This window comes from Cricetulus griseus, chromosome 5 (assembly GCF_003668045.3).
Source record: "Cricetulus griseus strain 17A/GY chromosome 5, alternate assembly CriGri-PICRH-1.0, whole genome shotgun sequence".
NCBI lineage: Eukaryota > Metazoa > Chordata > Mammalia > Rodentia > Cricetidae > Cricetulus > Cricetulus griseus.
Window position 1 is genome coordinate 181,787,774 of NC_048598.1, and position 17,881 is coordinate 181,805,654.

A 17,881-nucleotide genomic window follows, 5' to 3' on the forward strand; every position below is an offset into this window, starting at 1 on the left:
TGCTCTGCATCCAGACCAGGGGCCACTGAAGAGTAATGGGGTGGCCTCTCCAGGAGGGAGGGAAGGAGTTGGCTAGACTTCCAGGCCTTTTCCTCAGCAGCTCATGTATCACCCACTCAGTGATTCCTTTAGCTCACCTCCAAGGCCTCTCTGGTGGCCCAGCAGGCCCCTAGACCCTGTTTGAAACCTTGGCCCAAGGATTCCAATCCATCAAGTGTCACCTATTTTAGTTCTCTTTCGATGGCTGTGGGCAGATGGTCATGGGCCACGGGTGACTTCTGCTCCTTAAAGTTTAGCAAATCCTTTCTTCCAGGCCCATCTAGGGAGCCAGAGCCTCCTTAGAAGCCAGAGAAAGGTGTGACTGTCTGTGCCACCCCCACCCCCTGCCACTGTCCCCATTTCCACCGTGATGCTCCAAACGTCTTTATGACACAACCCATCTTCTTGGGGAAAATTATGCCCCTGGAATCACGCCTCTCTGTGGGGAGACCCAGTGGTTAGAGCAGCCACCAGGATTCGTGAATTGGCTGAAAGTCTTTCTTAATAACCAGCTCCTAGCTCTGATCGTTATTTCTCATTTTCACTGACACAATCACTTGCAAAGAGCGTGATCCTAGATCTGCCAGTTCATCAAGGTGGGCTGCAGCAGCCTGGCCCTGCGCGCGCCGCCTGGCCTGGCCCAGTTCCGATCAATAGGCCACATTCATGCAGTCAATAGCTGTGAGTGGTAAGATTTACTAGGCAAGCTGGTACAGCCACAGTCTCCAGAGCAGGGCACAGGTGGAGGGCACGTGTCTCCGGTCCCCGAGGTTGGGGCACTTGCCTGTGGTTGTCCTCATCCATCACTCACTTGGGCTGTGGCCATCTCTCCACTGAGCCCGGTGATGTCTGGCTCTAGTGCTTCAGAAATGACAGGCCGCTGCTGTGTGGGAAAGCTCCCCTCTGTGGGCTCAGCCATGTGCAGATCACCCTGCTCCCTTCCTACTCCCTCTGGGTGGGGCGACGTCACTCTGATTCAGGGTGGACAGCGTCTACCTTCCGTATATCCCTCTGCCCCAGAAGTGTCTCAAACAGTCCTCCCCAGTCCATTGCTTGCCGATGGGCCTCCACTAACCAATGTCACTCACACTCTAAGTCCTGACAAGGAGGTGACCATGTCCTGTGCTTGCTGAGGCAGGAGGGTAAGGCTGAGACAGATATATCCCCAGTTCCTCTTACAGTACCCTTAATCTCTGCTGCAGGGGACCCCACACACCCTACCCTTTTCCTGCAGGGCTACATAGCCTGGCATCTCTGCTTGGAGAGGAAGTGGCCTTCCAAGGGCAGGACTTGCCTTCTCCCTAAGACAGAGCATAACAAGAAAAGAACTGAGAGCCAGAGGGAGCAGGACAAGGTCAGGTCTTCCCTGAGCCTCTGAGAGCCCAGGTTCCTAGACTCCAACTGTGTTCTGGACACCCCCTCCATGAGAGACAGCAGCCGAGGTCTCTACACGGTGACATTGCACTCCCACCACTTGACCCGACCACGCCACTGTTCTTATTCTGGAAAGCCATTAGGACAAAAACCAAGCAAACAAACCTGGATTCAAGCCCAACTTTGCCGTACCCGTGCTCAGCTCAGCCGTGTCCCATCACTGCTGCCTCTGCGGCAGAGGAAAAGGGCCTGGACACCGTTAGGTTTCAGAGCTCTACCCTTCTTCCCTGTCCTTGCACTCCCTCAGATTTGATACGGGTTCCAGAATTTCCTCGCTGACACTGCTGTAGAAATGTGTCCCTCACACCTGGCCCCGGTACTGAGGCCCATTCTGTCACTTTTGGGTGAAAGAATCAATCCAATAGGCTGGCTCATTCTTATCGGCAGATGGATGCCCACCATTGGCCAGTTCCTCCAATATTGATGGCAACATGGTAGCTCTGGGCCATTATCCTCACCCCTGAGCTGGGACAGCAAGGCTGTTGTAGGATGAAGTCTATAGGAAGTGGAACCACTAGCCAACTGCCCCCTCACAAGCCCCAGGCAAGGCCACTTGGGAGCACGCATGAAGAATGCAACAAGAAAAGCCCCCTGACAGCAGGGAGAGAGAGGCTGGGAGACACACCTTAATGCCTGCCCATCACACACACACACACACACACACACACACACACACACACACACACACACACACAGCTCTTGCACTGTACTGTACCTGGCAGCAACCAGCTCCCAAAGCAATGAGAACATTCTTGGTAGCTTAATAGGTATAATTGATGGAGCACTCACTGTGTCCTCACAGGTGGAAGTTGTCTGTCCCCAGGCAGCCCTTTAGATGCACAGAGGGTGCTGTCGATAGGAGCTGATACAAGGGGATTGGGTTGCAGCCCCAAACTCCCAGTCCTCTCACCCAGTGGACCCCAGCTGCCTGCCGCTGAGCCTGTGGCAAGGACTGGAGGACACTGCACAGAAATGGGAGACGAGGGGACCTTAGAACCTGGGCCTGGCATCACAGGGCCTGCCCTTGTAGCCACAGAAGGGCAGCTAGAAGCCAGGGCCTCATCTCGCCATCTTGGAGAGAAGAAGCAAGCAGCCCAGGATCAGTCTGTAAAGGCTCCAGTCAACACCAGTTACCAGCAGTTGAGGGCACAGGGAGGGCTGTGGAAATGGCTGGGTGGGTACAGCGCTTGCCATGTGAGCATGAGGACCTGAATTCAGATCCCCAAAACCCCCATAAAAGGCCAGCAATGACACACATCTATATCATCAGGTCTAACTGTTTCTGGGTTGGAACCCTAGGTCTACAGATCTCTGCTACCCTATTGGCAAGGCCTTGGGTGACCATGTCCTCTGAGTAGTTGCAGAAAGGATGGCCATTGGGCACAGACACTAAGACCCAATGAATGTGGGTGGCACTATCCTGTGGCAGGAGGCTGGGGGCAGAAGGAAGAAGTCCACACCACAATGCCCATAGTGTCTCTTTATGCTGTGACAGTGAGCATTTCAAATGGTGCAGGTGACTTATTTTTAATGATTTATTATAAAAACTCAAACTGCACAGATCTGAAGTCTTGTTTTCTCTTCTTAACTTGCCTTGTCCCTTGAACTGTCTTCAAGTAGGCAGTGCGTGCCCTTCCAGAATGTCCCACAGGCCTGCACACATATATGCACACATATACGTGGAGAGACGGACAATTCAGCTTGGTGTGCCTTTGCTTGCCTGGCATCTCTCTCTCTCTCTCTCTCTCTCTCTCTCTCTCTCTCTCTCTCTCTCTCTCTCTCCCCCACCCCTTTCTCTGTTTGTCATCTGCCACTTGCCACCATGAGGTCATATATTGAAAAGATGGTCTCTGTGGCTGGAAACATGGCTCAAAGGGTAAAGACATTCACCGCAAAACCTGATAACCTGAGTTAGATCTAAGGAATCCACGTGAAAATCATCTCCCATAAGCCACCTTCCTCTGACCCCCATGCGTGCGTACACACACACACACACACACACACGCACACGCACACGCACACGCACACGCACACGCACACGCACACTCAGATGAATTCACAGATTTTTTTTTTAAATTTTAGAATGTTCCCTGAACCTCTCCAGACCCCAGACCTCCTAGTGCCTTGAGTGCCTGGTGTCCACTAACTGCCAGCATTAACCCTTAAGTGCCCTTTCTCCATGAGAGTCTCCTCTCGGCTTTATGAGTCACTGAGTTCACAGCGCATCTCACTCCTCACCAAGAAGCCATTGTTGCTAGGGACCCGCTAATATCCGCCATCCAAGGGATGCTGTCATTTGAGGAATCGTTTCTCTAAATGTGGCTCTTTCATGGCTTCACATGTCATGTGCACATTTTACAAATGGAGAGCAGAGAATCAATTGACATGTTTCATCTGGAAGCCAGGAGGCTCCGTTGTCTACGAAGCATCCCAAACACATGCAGGCCACCATGTGACATAGACCTGGGCTGATGGCCACACGTTGGTCATCGAACTCATTCACACCCAGAGCACACATTAACCACCCATCTCCTATCATCCCCCTCCCAGCCTGCTCTCTTACGGGTTCCCTCTACATGGTGTATCTCTTGCATCTGGTCTCAGGGCTCTAGATAAGTACCAGGTCTCCTGCCACAACTCTGACCCCCCTCACCCCCCCCAGCTCCAACCCCCCTCCGGTTTCTAGATCCAAGACTCACGCCCAGTCGTCAGACTTCCCAGTCTTCCATGTTGTTTTGTAAAAGCATCCTTCAAGATCGAAACATTTCATCCTACAGGAAGCTCCTTAAACAGGAAGGCAAACAGCTCAAGTCAGATGAGGAAGTCCCTGAAACTGACCAGATTTACTAACCCCTCCCTGCCAGGGTAGTAATGGAAGCTGAGGGTTCACCTCAGCCCTGATGTAGCCAAGCTGCAAAGGAGACTCAGACCAGACCAGCTGCCTGGAAGACACAGGAACCAGTGAGCTGCCTGGAAGAAGTTTACACCAACTGAGGCACCTGGAAAGGACACTCTTCGACATGCTGAGCTGCCCTCAGGCTGTGCAGTGTGCTCCAGGTTGCCAGCTTTGTGAGCTGTCACCCAGGCTGGGGTGGCTTTGATGATGCAGCTGTCTTTGAGTCATTTCTGCTCCTGTAAGTGACCCCTCACCCATATTCCTGTAAGTAACCCCAATAAAACTCATTGGTCCACCAAGCAGGACTTTGATGCTATCTTTCGTGGGCTCCCTGTCTGGAGTGAGCAGACATGTATGTGGCATATCCCCAGAAAAGTTTTGTCACACAACGCAGGTGACTCACGGATGTGGAAGTCTGTGATTCAGACTTGACATCTAGATCACTCACACTGACCTCCCAGAGTGGGGGTATTGCATTTCCTCATCGGGGAAGGCTCACTGAGCACCACTGCTCCCTGAGAACATATAAGGATCAGACACACAGCCCTGCCCTCTCTGTGGGCACAGCAGACCCAGGGCACCCAGCTGTTGACAAGGCTAAGAGCTGGACCTCAGTGACCCAGGATGGCCTGACTCTGTCTCTCATTAAGACCAGACCCTCCAACGTGGCCACAGGGTTTCCCAGAAATGACCTAGTGGCAGCATCCTCATTCAGGGGCTGTCCAGCCTGCCTACTGTCCAGTCTCCTACAACAGGACACAAGGACCTCAGCCCTGCTGGCTTTGAATGAGTGACAATGGTCCTCAGGGTAGGGGCAGAGCTCACTTCCTGGTGCAGAGTGGCAAACAGCAGCCTCAGTCTTATCCTCAGGATAAACAATCCTGCCCCCTCCCACACCTCTGACCGACTGACTGTACTGTATTTGAGAGTCCAAGCCCTTGAGAGCTGGGGACTGAACGCACCTCAGGCGAGCGCTCCCCAACTGCACTGTGCTTGGTGCACATCTGGAAGCCATGCATCCATGCATCCCTTCCACTGCAGATCAAAACAGCCCCCACTACATGGGCTGTGAGATGGCGCAACAGGAAAGGAGTTTTCGCTGTGCAAGCCTGACAACATGAGTTCAAACCACAGAACCCGCATAAAGGTGGAAGGAGAGAACCCACTCCACAAAATTGTCCGCTGACCTCCACGTGTGCACTGTGGCATGCTCACCTACACATCATGTGTACACACATGTGCATGCATCCGTATCATCATCACAGGTTAAAAGAATTAAAAAACAAGGCAGCCACCACAGCAAACCCATTGCCTAGATGAGGAAACAGAGGCAAAGAGAGCTAAAGGCCCCAGGAGCCAGGAGCCACGCTGGGTGCCTAGCTCCAGAGAAAACAGATGGAAACCTCTGATGCTAAATTAATTTGGCCAGAGCTACTAACCTGGTCCAAAGCCCAAGTTGCTTGGGATACCCATGTGCTGAGCAGGCTGTCTGTGAAGACTTTGCTGCATCTGGTGGCCCCAGGGATAAGAGGCTATTTCTGAGAAGACCTTGAAGTGGTAGCCATCCCTGCCAACTTCAGGGCACCTGCCCCTCTGGCTGACAAGATGATCCCTACGCCTTCCCACACAGATGTGGAGAGCTGTGAGTCCCCCAGCTGCTTCAACCAGAAGGCATGTGCTCCCCCACCTGGAGGAGCCAGGGCCAATATCGGGTGGTCCCACCGAGGCTGGAGCCCACTGCTTCCCTGGCCTGCACAGTTGTTCCTCCTGGATCAGCACCACCTCAGGAGTAGCTGTGTGCCCTCCTCTCCTGGCCCGACCCCTCCTCCATCCTCTCATCAGAGAGTGAAGGTCTCACGCCTTCCCTCTGGTCTGGGCTGAGGCTAAGTAAACAAGCGTGGTGCACATGTGAACATACCAACTGCTGACCCGCCAGAACCTTGGGATCAGGTGCTGCTCTCACCTCAGCCCCAGCAGCAGGAAGATGGCAGATGCACAGCGAAGGCCCTGGGGCCACAGCTCCTGCACCAGCTTTGCCGGGTGTCTCTGATTTCAGGAGAGAGAAACACACACCCCTACTATGCCCCTCTGTAACCCCCAGGACAATGCAGCAGGGAGGCTGTGACATGACCAACAAGGAACATGGCACCCCCGTGGACTCCAGCTTTGCCATCAGAGGCCCGCTGCTCACCCAAAAGCCATTGGACCCCATCACTGCCCAGCCTCATTGGCCTCCTGGGACCTGGGACCCCAGCACGTAATATACTCCATCCACCCTGGCCTGGTCATCTCCTGGCCCTCTCCCTGGGCCTGAAAGTTTTCCTTCTGCCCTGTTTGTGGAACATCCCAGCGGAGCGGCCTCTCACAAGCAGACTGCAGACTTCAGGCACGTCTCTGTCTTTTATGGGGCATTCTGCACCCAAGGATGCTGAGTGGAACAAATGAGATTGGAATTTTATGATTCTTTTATAGTGTTGCACCGAGGATAGCTTTTTTTAATTAGCTGCTAACTCGATACCTTTGGCAATTCTAAATAATTCACCAGTCCGCCCCCCTCGTCCATACCAGGTGTGCTGAGCAGCCCATGCACTCGCTAGCTCTGCTGGAAGGCTGAGGCAACTCCATAGTCACAAGGGCAGAGGCCCCATGAAGGATGGATGCTGAGTGACCCATCCTCCAGTGACCTAGAAGGTGGGGCCAGCCTTTTCTGAGGTCACAGGGCATTCCTCCTTGGGTGCAGCCACAGGTGTGCCAAGCCACCTCAGGGACAGCTTTCAATCTTTGTGTTCTAGCTGGAGATGCTCTTGACGGCAATGCCCACCACATCCTCTCCTCTCTGCAGAAACAGCATCTTTGACCATCCAGTCTCCCTCAGACCTAGCTGCTCCAGAGGCCTGGGCCATCTGCTTGGAGGGCTCCCACCTTCCTGGAACATTGTGTCCTGGAAGGACTGTATTCATTGCCTCCTCTTCTCACTAGTTCAGAACATAGTTGGCTAGATTCTACTCCACAGCAGCTCAGGGCCAGTGCCCAAGCCAGGAGCTGGGACCATTCACGGACTACCAACCACCTGCAGAAATCAAGCCCCCAGAGCTCAGGCTAGCCAAATGGAGATGCCACTAATGGTGGAATCACACAGACCACAGCTCTTCAGCCAGTCCCCATGGCTGGTCAGAGAGTGACTGCATCCATCTTCCTTCCTGCCCCTAAGAGGCCCCTAGAAACTCTGGCCCCTCCAGAGAGGCCTTGAGGACAGGAGCCCATAAAGGTTAGCTTGATCTGCTTCTGCATTTAACGGCTCCGTCAAGGACTCTGCCCAGATTCAATTACCTCCGCAGGTTTTATAAGACCAGACCCATCCAGCGTGCTGATGGCTGTGGCATGGGCCAGCAGGCACACCTCCCTTCTCTCCTGTAAATGCTTGAGGGGGGCAGCGCTGGGAAGGTCCAGAGGCCAAGGTTACCTCCAGCTTCTCTTCTCAGAATCTCAGTCTCGGAGCCTGGCACAAGCGACACCTTCTGCTCCACACAGCTACAGAGGCTCTGGGACTCAGGATTCTGAGTGGGTGGGGCCTGGGGAGCCAGATCCTCACATATACAATGGAAAACCACTGCTTGGCCTACCAGGCCCACACCATTCTTCCTACAGTGTTCCTGCCATGGGGTCCTAGGGCCACAGGTAGTGACTTCCTGCCTTGTAACGTCCTTTGTTGTTATATCCTAGGCTGTGGCTGCCGCTGCCTGTTCCATTATAGACCCTAGACTCACGCCAGCCCACAGCCTGTGGAGCTCAGATACTGCAGCAAGGTTGGCCTTAGATACAGATCTGGCCATTCAGGCACATAAGAAAATGAGAGGCATTTTAGTTAGTCTGCCCTTGAAATTCTATAAACCCTCTCCTCTGTAGAGCTCATCCTGGGGCTAGGAAAGGTCAACCAGCTATGCCCAGGTATGGCGTGCAGTTTCAGCCTGCCACCTTGAACCAACCTAGAGATTTTCAGGAGGGAGGACCAGCATCAGCATGAGGAACAGGAAGACTCAGGCCATACCAGGGCCACCTTGCAGCTGGTTCTGGCCTAGATGGCTACCTTGTGCACCAGGCCCATTATTTGAGCACTGGGGTTCGGCACTTCCACAGGGCATAGTCGGGTAGGGAAGCATCGCAGGCAGGCCTCTACCCCATGCCAGCCCCTACCAGCATCTCACTCCCATCCGGCCAAACCTGTGAACCCAGCCAGTTTGGTGGCCCAAGTGCTTCAGGATCCTCCATGGCTTCCTGCCCTTGGGGAGAGCACTGGTTCCTCCTGTGGCCACTACCCAAAAGGGCCACTTCTGCCCACCAACTGCAGCTCTAGAACAGGACAATGGCTCCACTCTTGAATGGTGGCATGTTCACACACACCCCAGTCGGCCATCACTGCCCCCGGCTCTCCCTACCTCCTGCATGGGCTTTAAATCAAGGCAAATGCTAAACTCTTGGATGGTGGCACGTTCACACACACCCTGGCCGGCCATCGCTGCCACCCCCATAGACTCTCCCTGCCTCCTACATTGGCTTGAATCCCAGCTTGCTCGGGCGCCATCTTCCCTCCCTCCAGAGCTAGCTAATTCCATTCTGAGGTGAGAGTGAGGCCCTCCCACCCTATTTGTGTTCTGGGAACTCCAGCACCTGGACTGAAGCCTGGGCGTCACAGGTGTTCAGTAAATATTTGTGAAGACATTAGAGCCGAGAGCACCTGCTGCATGCCAGACACCACTGAAGCTCACACCTCCATACATAAACAGCATCTCACTAATAGGATGCAATTAATCCTGAAACCATCTGGAAGGTAGTTACTGTTACTATCCCATTTTCCAGGAGCAGGACTAAGGCTCAGGGAGATTAAGTCACCTACCCAAGGTCATCTCTCAGCAATGTAGGGCCCAGGGCTCTGTTCCGGATCCAATTCTAAAGGTCCCACAGTCTGTGCTGACACTAGTCTTCCATGTCGGTTGGCAGAGTGTGTAGATCTGCCCATTTCACAGATGAGGTCTCAGAACCACCTACACGGCCCAAGGTCGCAGGCCTACTTCCAGCTCATGTGAAATAGAAGCTGATGCTGCCTGCCCTGGGCTGGCCCTGTCTTCTTGCTCTGGGGGGCAGGGCTGTTCTGGTTTGGACTTCTTCCTGGAGGCAGACAGCCATGCACGCCCCTCCTCTACATGACTTTTAAGAAATATCACCTAATTAACCGATTGTGGGCTGTCAACACTGCCAGGTCCCCCGCCCCACTGTGTCTGGCCATAGCCTGGGTGTTCACATACGCCAGTGAGACCTGCCAGGCAGAGCTGGCTCTGGTTACTGCTTGGCACGGCTGCCAGCCCCTCTGGCTCAGCACCTAAGCTGCCGTTGCCATCCTGGACCGCTCCAGAGCATGGCTGTCCTGCCTGGCCACAGACCTGCATAAGAGCTGGCCCTCCGTCCCCTGCCCAGGCTCCTCTGCTAGCCTGCCCACCACACCCCAGCATAGCATCTTTGGGAATCATGGAGGAAATATCCAGCTCTGCCAGTAAAGCCAAGCATCCTCATCTCTTCATTATTGAAGAACAGATTTTTTCCCCCAAATAATTAGGCAATTGAAATCATACAATCTTTCTCTGAGAACTATATTTAACCCTGATTTGAATGTAATTTGCACATTGCCGCTCCCTGAAGCAGCTCTGGAAGCCAAAACATGGATCAAATATTTTTTAAATGTCAAATGCTGCTTAATTGTGGATTGCACTGAATTTATTTGTACAGATAAGCATTTGAGCTTCTACCTCCATCTCCTCGAGTAATTTTTCCCTAATCTATACAACACCTCGATTTCCCTAATAGCTGGAGGATCAGAATAACACGTGAGAGGGCCTCAATTTTGCAAAGTACTTTAAAACATGCATATTCAATATTAAGGCAAAATCCCTCCAACTGCAGGCCCTAAGGAGCTCAGGAGGCAGGAAGGACATGGGTGTTAAGGACGGCCATCCACCCAGGGACTCAGGCTGCCCACACTGCTGACTTGTCTGGACCATACTACCTCCACCTACCCAGGTCAGACTCCAGGCCAACTTGAAAGGGGCTTCCCCAGACCCTACATCCACGTGTATACGCATTTCCATAGAAGAGAGGTCATCTAGGAAACCACCAGAGGAACAGAGTCAGTGAGCGTGGGTGGGAGAGAACCTGTGCCCTTATCAAAGGCCTAAGCAAGAAAGGGGCCATTGGTGAAACACACGAGAAACAACAGAGGTGGACGTGGTGGTGCACACCAGCACCGAGAAGTCTAAGACAGGAGGACACAAGATAACCACACCCTGTCCCAGAAAAGCAAAGGAAAGAGAAAGAAATAAAGACAGAATGAAGGAAAGAAGGCAGGGAGGGAGGGAGGGGGAGGAGGGGAGGGAGGGAGGGAGGGAGGGAGGGGTGGAAAGAGAGGAGAAGATACAAGGGTAGTCTGCATCAGTCAGCTGATAGGAAATTCTGTTGCAGTAACAAACATCCCCAGAATCTGTGACTTCTAACACACAGGATAGACTCTCATGGGCAGAGCCATGGGACACTCTTAAAGTGTGTGCTTGGTCACGGTGCTCTCCACTCTCCTCTTCTGTGTCTGTCTCCATCACCCAGCATGGCATCCAGTTCAAAGTCCAGGTTCTGTTTTATTTCTATTTATTATTTGAGACAGTCTCACTATGTGTCCCAGGTTGGCTTCTCACAGTCCTCACCACCCTCCTGCCTCAGCCTCCCGAGTGCGGTGATTATTGCATGGGGCCGCACACCCAACTTAAACTCCAGCTTCTGATGGCAGATCTAGAGACCCGAAAGCTGAATGCCACTAAGCCGCAGAGGGACCGAAGGGGACATGGTGGGTGGATAAACTCAGAACAAGTGTCAAGCAGCCACCACACAACCCTGTGGTCCACGGGTGTCCTCCAGCTCCCCCGACCTTTGTCCTGCAGAGTGTGACTTGGAGCGGGCTTTCCAATAACCTTCCTTCCTGGCTTTCCCGGAACTGGGAGGTGTGACTGTCACCATCAAAGGCAGGAACGTCACAGCTAGCCGGGATGAGGACAATCCCACCTGACCACTCCTCAGGTGGCCTGCTCTCCCAACTCTAAGGTCTACCTGCTGGGAGCATCTCCCCTTTCAAGGATGGCTCTAGTGAAGTCATGTCTAGTCCTGTCCCCACCCTTCTCTCTCTTCCTTATGGAAGCTCAAAAGCTCCCACGTCATACAAACCAAAGACCTTCACGTTGCTGTTAACTTCAGCTTAACATGCAGCTCTTAGCCTTAGCGACATCGTCTCTGTTGCCTCACAGCCTCCTCCATGGACGCTGTAGCAGTTATGTCTTAGAACCCTGGTTCTGCAGGATTGGGCCTGGTAAAAGGGGCTTCGAGCCACAGAGGTGGTGGCGTGATGGTGGTTCCCACTCATCTCTGCTGCAGTTCTTTACCTACTGTACTAACAGTATTCAGGACACACTAGTGACATGGCCAACTCCACGTCTCCCAAGGCATCTCAGATGATGGATTTGTCCAGTGCCTCTCGGTCACAGTTTCCTTACTCTGCCCTGACCAGCCCTAGCCATGACACTGATTTCAGGGTTTACCCTTGCAAGTGCCCCCCATCCTAGGTTCTAGTTTCTATACTACTCAGAAGATTCCAGATGAGTCTGTGACCCAGCCTGAGAACCTGGACAGAAACTTCTTCCCACTTGGGTTGCATTGCTTTAGCCTGCAGACATCATGAACACAGTAACCATCCTGGTGGGTGGTACACAGGAATCCCCAGGCTGCTCCACACTCGTGGAGAAAGCCTGTCTTCTCAAGGTTCTGCAGTTACTCACACCATCCTCAAAAGGCATGACCCAAGGCTAAACCAAGCATCCGAGGGAGATGAGAATAAACCCCCATGACAGGGGCCAAAAGTAGGGAACAGGGACCTGAGAGAGTGAATAGATGCTGCAGGCAGGTGATCTGAATACCTAGCCTCACTGGAACAGTCGGGGCTTCCTTGTAGCTAGGGAACCACAGAGCCCCGGGACCTTCTAAACTAACGCATCACCCCGTCTTCAGTCTGTGCCTTCGCCAACCCAGCCCTGTCATTCTGAAAAGTTCAGATAAGTAAGCAAAAGCTCACAGAGCTATTAAGAACAAAGGAGCCTGCTGCTGCTGTCAGTGACATCATCTCGCTGACACTGGGAGTGCTGTCTATCAGCTTGATCCATGGATGATTCCAGAACACTCCACCAGTGTGGCAGAGAACACACTCTTCTCAAGTTCACATGGTGCATCCACCAGCATGGGCCACTCACAGTGATACAAGGCACACGTCACGTGGATTCTTATCACAGAGCGGTGAACCTAGAACTCAGCCATAGGTATCTGGAAATCCCTCCAAACATCTGAAGATTAAACAACACACCTCAAAGGCAAAGTCTCAAGGAAAAGAAATGAGCATCAACTTAGGACCTCTGTCTCTGACAGCGGCCCAGCTTGGGGGCCATTTATGGCCGTAATACGAATGCTAGATAAGAAGAAAAGCCCAAAATAAGTAGCCTGGGCCTCCATCTCAGGAACCAGAGACAGAACAATTTAAGATGATAGCAAGCAGGAAGATAAAAAGAAGCAAAAATTAGAGTGGAAATCGGAGAACTTAAAGGGGAAAAGGCATTAGAAGAAAAAAAAAATCAATGAAACCCAAAGCTTGCTCTTTGAAAGGGTCTATAAAAGCTATAGGACTCCGGGCAGGCTGAGACAAACATAGGAAATGAAAGCCAGAAACTGTGCCCATCCAGACACGAGAACACTGACAAAACATAGCCAGGCGGCAACTCTGTACTTATGAATGTGAAATGTTAAGAGGAAATGATCCCAAAGTCCACAAGGAAGAATAAAGAAACGATGTGGGCTGTGTGATAGTTTGTCTTGATGGCCAGTTTGGCTGACGCCTAGGAGGTCAGTAAATTCACTTCTAGAGACCACGAGATTGTGAGGGCTTTGACCTGATCAATGAATTAATCTATTGATAGCTCAAACTTTGAATAGGGTTAGGCGTGGAGATCAGTAATAGAACCTGTGTCAGGATGGCATTCACCACCAGCAACACACACACACACATGCACACACTTGCATACACACACACTCACATATACGCACACATGCACACACTTGCATATACACACACATACACACTCACATATATGCACACATGCACACACTAACATACACACACATGCACACACATATACACACACATGTACATACTCACATATACGCACACATACACACACATACACACACATGCACACACTCACATACACACATGCACACACTCACACACATGTGTACACACACATGCACACACTCACATGCACACACTCACATACACACACATGCACACACATATACGCACACATGCACACACTCCCATACACACATGCACACTCACATACACACACATGTGCACATGCACACACATACACACGCAAGCACACACTCACATGCACACACTCACACACACACATGCACACATTAACATGCACACACACACAAGCTCACACCCCATTCAACTCAGAAGTTGAATGGACCACCGGAGGCCGTGGAAACTGGGGTTTAGCCAGAGGAAACGTCACTGGGCTTTGCCTGTGAAGGGAACATGTTGCTCCTCGCCCCTTCTTCTCTCCGTATCTGCTTCCTGCCGCCCTGAGGCGAGCCTTTGCCCATCACAACCTTCTCACTATCGTGACCAGCTTCATCTTGGGCCCACAACAAAGAAGCCAACTATGATCTGATACCTTGCAAAGTGTGAGCAGAAACTGTTTCTCTGAGGAACTTGTCCCAGAGACGGAAAGTCTATTTTTATAACTGAAATAACTATTACCTTCAGAAAAGAACAATGCCACCTTCACCGGGGTCCTCACAACTATGTGAGGGGTAACTACCATCTTACAACCTCTCACACAAAGCAGACCACCCCCTCACTCACCCTGCAAGACCACTGTCGTCCTAATACCCAAACCAAATAAGGACAGCATAAGGAAAGTGCAGACCAAGAACAGAGATGTAAAACTCAAGCAAACTGAAGTTTCATTAGCTACCGAGTGAGATTTATCCCAGATATAATCCCCACATTTGAAAATCAATTTATGAATGAATGAGCAAGTGAGTGAGTGAGTGAATGAATGAATGGATGGATGGATGAACAAATGACTAACTTAATCCATCTCCTGGAACAAATAAGTAGAGCAAGGTTGCAAGGAAGATGGTTCTGCTTACCAGCAATAAGCCATTGGAATTTGAAATTAAAAAAGAAAAAAAAATGCAAGTCACAGCACCACCCCTAAGGTGAAATGCCTAAATCAGAAGCTAACAAAGTCTGAAGAGAATCTACAATCTGCGCACTGAGAGCCACAAAACTCAGAGAAGGATCAAAAAAATGCCCAACTAAAGGCAAGGCTGTCTGTCCCCTGGGCAACCAGGAAGAGTCGAACCATGCTGCCTTTGTTCTGTGTGAGCCACTGATGCAGCCACAAAAGACTCAGAAGACACCAGCAGCCTGACTCGGCTTACCCAGGGAATAGAAAACAACAGCACAGCACGGCTGCAGACAAACCAGTTCCAAAGCTCAACACCACCACAGAGGCCTTGCGGGCAAGGCAGCAGCATGGGTCAGAGGAGGGCAGCAGGGACCCAGCAGGACCCTCTTGCTCTGCTGTCACCTTCCCTTTGACAAGGAGCAAGGCAATGGGTGAGAAAGATGGGCTTTTGGTAGATGATACAGTACAAATAATCACGATTTAGACACAGACTGGAGACATTTTGTACAATAATTATCTCAAAAAGGATCGTAGACGTAAATGCACACTACAGAACTATAAAACCTCTAGAAGCAGCCACAGAGAACCTTAGTGACCTTGGACTTGATGGTGATTTTTCACTTGCAACAAAAACACAAGTACAAAAGGAAAAAACGGACATCTGGGACCTTTGTAAATTAAAAACTTCTACTCTGGGGCAGTATCACCAAGAGAACAAATGGGCAGGCCACAGACTAGGAGAAAATCGTTATAAAACACATGCATAGCGGATAAAGAACATGTGCCCAAAACAGACAATCTGATTGAGATACCAGGAAAACATGGCTAACATTCCATGCAAAAAAAAAATAAAAAAATAAAAAAAATAAAAAAAATAAAAAAAAATAATAAAAAAGGCTGGGCAAATATCAAATCCAGGTGTGGACAGCTGTTCAGCACCCATTTTCATTGAGGATATACAAGTTTAGAATAACAAGGTACCACTGTGCACATCCCAGAGTGACCAGGCTCCAAAACACAGCGATACCCACAGCCAGTGAGGACGTGGAGACGACAGGAACTTTCTTCACTGCTGGTGGACTGCAGAATGGGGCAGCCACTCTGAGACAGACTGGCACTTCCTTACAGTGCTAAACATAGTCGTGCTGTATGATCTGGCAGTTGAGACCCTAGGTGTTCACCCAACTCCTGAGAAAACGTATGTCTGCACAAAAGCCTGTCTCAACTATTTATAGCAGCTTTATTCATGACGGCTAAAAACTGGAAGCAACCAAGATATCCTTCAGTTGGTCACTGGATTAGCAATTCCCGGTGCCTGCATCCATGCACTGGAATATTATTCAGTGATAAGAAGAAGGGAACTATCAAGCCACCAGAGGCATGCCAGAACCTAAAATGGGTGTCACAAAGGAAGAGAAGCAGAAGGTCTGCAAGCTGCAGGCTATGTGGCTCACACATACAGTGTTCTGCAAAAGGCAAACTCTGAAAACAGTTAAAAACAAACAAACCAACCATTAGCCAGGAGTCAGAGTGAAGTAGAGATGACCAGATAAAACAAAGGGGACATTAGGAGCCATGAGACAAGACAGTGGTGTGTGACACGGTTCCAGTGGACACATGGGGTATTAGCCAGATTTTTCTGGAGGGGACACAGCTGAGATGAGACACTTACGAAGACGAAAGACTTGCTTTGGGAGTTTCAAACTAAACCCAATCAGACTCACTGCTTTGGACCTGGGGCAAACTCTATGCCTGGTTGCCAGTAAAAAAAAAAAAAAAAAAAAAAAATACTGAGGAAGAAACCCATGAAGAAACCCATGACACTTCTGGTCAGGGACACATTGACTATGATCTGAACATCTCTAGACTGGACCCCCCATGCTGCCATCACCTTCTGGCTGGACACCAGCCTGGGAACCAAATTTTTTTCACATGGGCCTTTGAGAATAGTCCAGATCCAAACAGCAACACACAGCAATGTACATTTGTCATGACTCCAGAGCTTTACAGCAAGAATAGACCTTAATATATAAAAACTTTGAAACATCGTTGAAGAGGTCAGATTCCAGAAAGATGACCTGGCAGTGACTGTGGAATTGCATCCAAGTACAAGTGTAGGAGCCAGCCTCTCTAGAATTCAGAGAAGGGGCTGCCTTAAGTCACCCGAGGAGCCCGTCAACGGCAGGGACAATATACCATAGACACCACTGCCTACCTGCTGGAATTTGGAGTTAGCAGGACAGAGGGCAGATGGTGGGTACCAAGGTCTTCGCTGCTGGTGTGAGCGTTCCAAGTGAGCAAAGGAAGAGGCTGAAATGTCTGTATGGAGTAGCCCGGAACTGGAGACATCAAGCCCACATGTGCTGAGCTTAGCAGAGACACAGATGGCCAGTAGCTCTCTCGTTCACTCGACAGCCAGTGGGGAGGTCAGCATGCAGCACCCAGACCTTGGTGTCTAGTGGGATAATCCAGGACAGGAGACAGAGCCCTGTGGAGAAATCGAGGCAGGAAATGCATGAGATGGGCCTGGAGCTTCCACACCACCAGGCAAGAGGAAGGCAGACACAGGGATGGGAGAGTTAGAGAACATGGGAGCCTGAACAGGGAGAGCCCCCAGGGGCCAGAGCTTGTGCAGTTTGAGCAACAACAACGTGGTGTTGTGTTACCACCCAAAGTATGAAATTAACACCCATGAGTCCAAACTCAAGTGGGTGAATAAAGAGATGGAGGCGAGGCCAGTCTTCCAGCAGAAACTTCCAGGTCATCTACAAACGTGCTCCGTGCTCAGGAACGGAACAAAGGGCAGCACACAAGGTGCTTTGACATCTCGGTTAGGTCACCTGACTCCCCTTGTGCCAGCTGTTCAAGGTCAACACTGACTGCCCTTGTCGTCACAGTGCTCACCCTGAACAGATGTGGGGAGACCTCAGGGTTCCTGTGGCTGCTCCAATACCACAGCCCCCTTCTGGCCAGGGACAAAACAGCAGACATGCCCTGGAGGTCAGAGGTGGCCTACGTGCCACCTAACAGGTCTCCCCAAAGCCATCAAAGTCATCAGAAACAATGATATCAGATGTGTGATCGTGTGAGACGCAAGTTATGGGGGCACATGAGAAGTACCAATGCTGTCTTAGCTTTTTTTTTTTTCTACTGAGGAAATATAAAACAAGTC

General features: G+C 51.0%; 1 long non-coding RNA gene across 11 annotated transcripts in view; it reads right to left on the reverse strand.

Annotated features, from left to right (window-relative positions):
- LOC107978752 overlaps positions 1–17,881 on the reverse strand; it is an 88,944-nt gene that overhangs the window by 17,643 nt on the left and 53,420 nt on the right. For 10 of the 11 annotated variants that reach the window (XR_004770175.1, XR_004770170.1, XR_004770176.1 and 7 more), the window contains 2 exons: positions 16,925–17,197; positions 4,173–4,257 (listed from right to left, as the gene is read on the reverse strand). This is a non-coding gene — a long non-coding RNA (uncharacterized LOC107978752). The remainder of the gene's footprint in view (positions 1–4,172; positions 4,258–16,924; positions 17,198–17,881) is intronic. The other variant, XR_004770173.1, reaches the window with a different exon arrangement.